This window comes from Polypterus senegalus, chromosome 1, assembly GCF_016835505.1.
Source record: "Polypterus senegalus isolate Bchr_013 chromosome 1, ASM1683550v1, whole genome shotgun sequence".
Lineage (NCBI taxonomy): Eukaryota > Metazoa > Chordata > Cladistia > Polypteriformes > Polypteridae > Polypterus > Polypterus senegalus.
Genome location: NC_053154.1, coordinates 87,669,675 through 87,677,209, shown reverse-complemented (window position 1 = coordinate 87,677,209; position 7,535 = coordinate 87,669,675).

Genomic DNA, 7,535 nt, shown 5'->3' with positions numbered 1-7,535 from the left:
AATGGTTTTGAATATTTTGAGTCTTGAAGGTGTCTTGCAGGGATATCAAGTATGTACATTGCTGGAAGGACAAAAAGTGTGCATGGAAGAGGACACGGGCAGTGGTTTCACTCATTCAGATAAAATGTACTATAAATTCTTGAGGCACACTAAAAAAATGTTCATATTGTGCAGAGGCGGCCTTTGGGGGTGGCGACTAGGGCAATCGCCCCAGGCCCTGCGCCTGAGGGGGTCCCAGCGATAGGAGATTCTTTTGTCACTGATTCACGCTATTTGGACTGAATTGACTTGTGCGGAGAATTGAAAATTTTTTGAGAAATGCTTCTTGATAACATCAATACAGCTCAATAGTGTCTTCAATACATTTGGCTCATTCGAGATTCATTTCCCAACATTTTTGTTGCGTACAGAATTATGCTGACAATTCCTGTGATCGTTGTGAGCGCGGAAAGAAGCTTTTCAAAGTTGAAGCTTATCAAAAATTATCTACGATCAACAATGTCGCAAAACCTACTGTGCAGTTTAGCTATTTTGTCAATCGAAAAGGAACTTGCCTCAACATTGGACTACGAGGATCTTATCAACGATTTTGCTCAGCGAAAAGCCAGAAAAGTGGACTTCCACCTGTGACTGTCAAACAAACTGTTTGGTAAGTGTTCGTTTTATTACAAGTGTTCTGGTTCTCCATAATTAAATAAATTTGCCGACTCCAGCGGGTTCGGCAGAAACGACTGTTATCTAGTTTGTTAATTTTGCATGCAAAATGTTTCTGAATCATTAATTAAGTTGGTTGAAGGCCTCTAAACGAATATAAGAACAATTACAATATGTAATGTAATCAAACGGCCAATGGTACCTACAAAAGGCACCATGTTTTTCAACAATAATAAGGCATACAGCATTAGAGGCGGACAAGCCTGTGAACGTGGTGGTACGGTATATAGCCTACACTTATGGCTCTCAGCCCCGTATATGACACTCACCCAAGGCCCCGCGTACTCTTAAGGCCGCCTCTGTATTGTGCTAAAAACATCCTGGTGAATGTGTGAATATGAGAGCCATGATAAAGATGACAGTCCAACTGAATGGGCAGAAAGCCACTTTACCCTTTATGTAGTAGAAGGACATTACCCATTATTATTGGGGAGATCATTTTTAAATAAAGTTACATTGGATTTTCCAAATGTGTGCATGCTTTTAAGAGGGGAAACAAAATTGGATGCAGTCCATAACAGATATACTGTTGTTTTCTGATGACCTGGGGAGCATGAAGGACATCACTGTTAGACTTACCACTAAACCTGACAGTCAAGCAAAATTTCTGAAGGCCCAGCCAATTCTTTATGCTATTCAACCAAAGATTGAAGCTGAATTGGATTCCTCAATAATAATAATAAAGTTTATTTTTGTATAGCCCAAAATCACACAGGAAGTGCCGCAATGGGCTTTAACAGGCCCTGCCTTTTGACAGCCCCCCAGCCTTGACTCTCTGAGAAGACAAGGAAAAACTTCCAATAAAAACCTTGTAGGGAAAAATGGAAGAAACCTCGGAAAGGCAGTTCAAAGAGAGACCCCTTTCCAGGTAGGTTGGGCGTGCAGTGGGTGTGAAAAGTAGGGGGTCAATACAATACAATACACAGAACAGAACAATTCCTTAATACAGCATAATAATAAAAAATTTTAGAAGTACGGTTTAACAGTAGATGATATGACATAATTAGGTTTGGATATTTTTAGAGTCTTGGAGACCTCATCCATCTAGCTGCCTCCCCATTTGGCCATGCCACGGCTGAAACATTGCTCCGATGAAAGGACCCCTCTTTCCCATGATTCCTGTGATCCTCCATCAGGGATGACTTTACCATAGGCAGGCAAACAACTTGGCAGGTGGGCCGTGGCACCAATTGCCACATTTGTGGCATAAACCTTAGTAAGGTTTAGTGTTCTGGAACCCATGAGTGTAAGTGAATTGGCTACTCCAATTGTACCTGTGATAAAAAAGGACAGATCTGTTTGTTTATGCGGGGACATTAAGGTGACCATCAATCCCGTTTTGTCTGTGGAACAGTACCCACTTCTGCATATAGATGATCTGTTTGCAGGCCTTGTTGGGGGACAGAAATTCAGCAGAATAAACTTGTCCCAAGCATATCTGCAAATGCATGTTCAGCCAAAAGTCTAGGAAATTCTTAACTATTGTGACCCCTAAGAGCCTCTTCCATTACTGCCGCCTACCATTTGGAATCAAATCAGCTCCAACTCTATTCCAAAGAGTAATGGACGAAATCTTAAATAAACTTCCAGGGGTCCAGTGTTATTTTGGATGACATCCTTGTGACTGGAAGGGATGCAGAAGAACACCTTTGACACTAGAATACCACCCATCAGCACTTAAAAGAATATGGCCTGAAGCTTTTCCAGTTCACTATAGAATATTTGGGACATGTAGTTGATTCTTGCGGACTGCACAAGGCACCTTCAAAAGTAAAGTCTCCTCAGAATGTAAGCCAATTATGTACATTTTTTGGGACTTCTCAACTATTATGGAAAATTAATTCAAAATTTCGCAACTCTTTTGCAGCCATTGTGTCACTTCAATTGATATTTCAAAACTAGGCTTGGAAGTAGAAAGAAGAAAAACTTTCGCCAAAGCTAAAGATCCTCTTGCAAAATCTGATGTTCTCACATATGTTGACCAAATACTGCCATTGCAGCTTGTATGTGATGCTTCTCCATATGGAGTTGATGCCCTCTAATGTGGAAAAAAACCTATTGCTTTCCCTTCATGTACCATGAATAAAGCTGAAAGTAATTATGCACAAATAGAGAGGGAGGCACTCGGAATAATTTTTGGAATTCGCAAATTTCAACAGTACCTATCTGGGAGAAAATGTACCCTTCTCACCGATCTTTGACTCTTTATTACCATCTCTGGGCCTCATACTGGTATACTATCTCTAGCAGCTAGCCGAATGCAAAGATGGGCATTGCTTTTATCTGCATATAGCTATGATATTAAATATCACAAGTCTATTGAATTCAAATGCAGATGGACTCTCACATTGATCCTTGCCAGTTACCTGTGCCCGCAGATGGATATATTTTATTTTAAGCAGGTAAATGAGACACCTGTGACCTCAAGTCAAGTAAAACAATTCACTCTGAATGATCCAATACTGGCTAAAGAAATAGACATGGTTCTTACTGGTAAAAGTAAAACCCATTCTGTCTAGCAAAAATGAACTGTCTGTACAGGCCGGTTGTCTTCTTTCTAGTCATCCTATCATTATCCCTCCACCACTAATAAAACTTTTGATTCAACAGCTTCATGCAAGTCATGATGGTATTGCCCACATGAAGTATCATGCAAGGAATTATTTTTGGTGGCCAGGATTAGATGAATATGTTGAGGAGAGAGCCAAGGTATGTTCTTCTTGTCAGATGATTAGAAATGCCCCACAGATGGTGCCACTTTACTAATGGGACTAGCCTGAAATGGCTTAGTAGCATATTCATGTGGATTTCGCAGGCAACTTTGAAGAAAATATGTTTTTGGTGGTTGTGGATGCCTATAGTAAGTGACCAGAGGTTTCTGTTATGCACTTAACAACTGCTATTAAAACAATTTAAAAGATAGAGGAAATATTCTGTCGTTACGGTTTCCCAGAGCAACTTGTGAGTGATAATGGTCCTCAGTTTGTGTCACAGCAATTTGCCACTTTCCTACAAGCCAAAAGAGTTCAGCACATCCACTCTCCACCACATTATCCTTCCACAAATGGATTAGCTGAAAGGTTCGTACAGACAAGGAAGCATGCTCTGAAGGCTTTCTTCATATACGTTTGAACCAGTTCATACTGTCTTATTGGAATTCTGAGAAAAGCACCACTAAAGCTTCACCTGCCACCCTAAAGATAAAGAGACAACTTGGTACAACTTTTGACTTAGTTATGCTACGGGAAACAAAAAAAGTGGTACAGTATGTTTTTCACATTTGACATGGCCTACTAGCTCAGCTGTACGATTACGGCTCTCCTGATATTCTCTCTGATGGCTGTCAGGTATAATTTTAAGCTTTATTATTGTCTATTGTGTCTGTCCGTGTCTCTCATTCACACATATATATGCTGTATATGTATGGATCTGACATGATCCCAGATGCAGCTTGTTGTTCTTGTGTAGTAGCTATTTAAATCTAGGCTACTCCAAATCTTTAACATCAAATAGTAGTTTTTCTTGTGGTCCCCTCTGTACAGCTCTGGGACTCCTCAGCCTTAAGTTCATCCTTGCATAAGAAGGTATCTATAGTATCATAGAATGGTGCCATATAAAATAAATGTTGTTTATATGTTTTCAAAGGAGAAATAAACATATTCAGCAGTGTTCCCTTTTGAAAGTAAAATTGTGACTATTCACACATAGTGGGTTTTCATTTATGTCAAGCACAGCAGTGGTTACTATTTCAATTCTTTAATTCAAAGACAGAGGCCAAATTTGAACAGTATATTATTCTATCACAAGGCACACTCACTTACTTACTCATTATTTATCCAGGCAGGGGCAATTTAGAGCTGGGGTTTTAGTCCTGGAGGTGCGCAGAAGGTTATTCATTCCACCCAATTTCCTAATTAGAAGTTAACCAGTGATACTAATCAAAGTTATTGTTTGTTATTTCAATTTTTATTCACTTACTCTCTTCCTATTAGAAATATATTTATTCTGTAACTCTAATAATAAACACATATTTTTTACATGAGAGTGTTCTTTAAAATACCTCCAGATGGATTTCCAGACTGCACTTTGAAAGCAGGATATTTGTCTGTGTTAAGGAATTGTGCAATATTGTTCCAGTGAAAGCAGAACTTGGAAAGTCCCTTGGTGTTGCAATCAGCTTCAGGAATGTAAGAGCTTTTATACAGTTTACAAAGTATTTGAACTTTAGTCTAATAAATAAATGGGCTACATTTTCCTTGACATTTATAGTCCCATGGTTTGTGCCGCATTTATAATCTACCACTAAGGCTTCTATCTCCTAAATATTTTCGTTTACAGCACTCAAAGTTATGACTGAATATTATTAAAATGTAATGATTTGAAAGAAAAGCTTAGTGCACAGTCTTTCTTAAAGAGGTCTGTGCAATTAATTAACCAAAGAGATAATATCAACACTTTTAATTATAACTAATTTGTTCTAATCATTCACAATACTTTATTTTTTATTTTCTCATTTTTGTGGAATGAAGAATGAAGCCTTTACTCAAAGCAACTTACAAAACCGGAATACTTTATAATTTTTACATGCAGTTTTACAACTGGAGGACGGGGCCTTGTTCAGAGTCATATAGGTAGTCAGAGTTGGGAATTAAACCAGTAATAAATGGAGGGATGAATTCTTAATCAAAAGGTGTGTTCTTTCTTTGATTGCTTTTTTAACCACATTTATAAGTGTAAACACTGACATTTACTCACCTTAATGAGGGTTTGCTTTGTTTATTTTGTTGGTTTAAAACTATAACATCCAGAGAAATCCCCATGAAGACATATTGAGAAGTTCATATAAATACTGCCTGGATTCACATTATAAATTCCATATGCCACACCAATTGGTATTGTGTTTTTAACTTTTTAAATAATTTATCACGGTGCATGTCATGCTACTGGTCTTTTCCAAAGCTTCCCTAAATAGATGCCCTGCAAATGTCAATATTGTTTTATCTCCGAAGTTTCATTCAGAAGAATATTTTTTTTAGCAGTTTTTACATGAAAGAACTCATATTTCTGCCATAAAAGTGATTTAACACTGGTATCCAGCTGTGAATCCCTGCCTCTGTTCTCACACTTGACTGCATTTGCATATCCTTTTTTTCCTCGGAAAATTCTCTCCTGTTATTGACATTACTGAACATTACTTTCTGTCTTTTGCAGAAAAATAGACATTAATCACCCAAAAATGTCACACACTTATAATTACTCACTTTGTTTCACTACGTGTGATGAAGATCACAGACAAATTTGAAAAACTGTTGACACATAATTTACCTTAATTACATAAAAAACGCCAAGTGATTTAAAGCTGCTAACCCTCTTTTCAGAATCCTCTCTTTTGTAGATTAAAGTTTTCTAACGTCTGTTACCTAAAGTCTATTATGAAGTCTGTGTTTTTTTTTACATTAAGGGAAAAATTGTTTGCCAGCATCACCATGTCGAGTACGGACATGCACAAAAAGGTGGCTGCAGTAGCTCATATCTGCTCATTTTCCCGTTGACCCAAGTTTCATTTTCCCCCTTTAGGTGTCTAAATGAGTACAATGTCACTGCTTTACTGCCAAGAGTTAGCAAATAGAGGACATGATGAGAAAGAAGATTCTGTAAATGAGAGCAATGTATTCTGGCTCGCTTTGTCATTATCTGTATTAACAGAATTCTGTTCTGTCACAATCTACACAAAATTGTCTTGTTTCTTCTTTAGGAGATCAAGGATGGAGGACAAGACATTATTTTTTTGACAAGTAAGTGAAACAGCAGGCATTTCATATTGTGTATAGCTGTCAAGTAAAATGTTTTACATGGATAGTTCAATTTTTTTGCAAAATATTGTATAATAAAATATCTGAGTATATAATTACAAAAGGTTAATCTATAACAAACCTCAGCCTAACATTCACTGCTGGCTGAACATTAGAACAATCTAGACGAGAACAGGCCATTCAGCCCAACAAAGCTCGCCAGTCCTATCCACTTGTTTCCTCCAAGAAAACATCAAGTCGAGTTTTGAAAGTCCCTAACGTCTTACTGTCTACCACACTACTTGGTAGCTTATTCCAAGTGTCTATCGTTCTTTGTGTAAACAAAAACTTCCTAATGTTTGTGCTAAATTTACCCTTAAGTTTCCAACTGTGTCCCCGTGTTTTTTATGAACTCATTTTAAAATACAAGTCTCGATCCACTGTACTAATTCCCTTCAGAATTTTAAACACTTCAATCATGTCACCTCTTAATCTTCTTTTGCTTAAACTGTAAAGGCTCAGCTTTTTTTATTGTTCTTCATAATTCATCCCTGGTAACAATGGAATCAGCCTATTTGCTTTTTTCTGGACCTTTTCTAGCGCTGCTATGTCCTTTTTGTAGCCTGGAGACCAAAACTGCACACAGTACTCAAGATGAGGCCTCACCAGTGCATTATAAAAATGGTTGAGCATAACCTCCTTGGACTTGTACTCCACACATCGTGCTATATAACCTGACATTCTGTTAGCCTTCTTAATGGCTTCTGAACACTGTTGGGAAGTTGATAGCTTAGAGTCAACTGTGACTCCTAAATCCTTCTCATAAGATGTACTCTCGATTTTCCGACCGCCCATTGTGTATTCAAATCTAATATTTTTACTTCCTATGTGTAATACTTTACATTTACTGACATTAAATTTCATCTGCCACAAATCTGCCCAAGCCTGTATGCTATCCAAGTCCTTCTGTGATGATATAACGGAGTCCAAATTATCTGCTAATCCACCATCCAATCTTGGTATCATCTG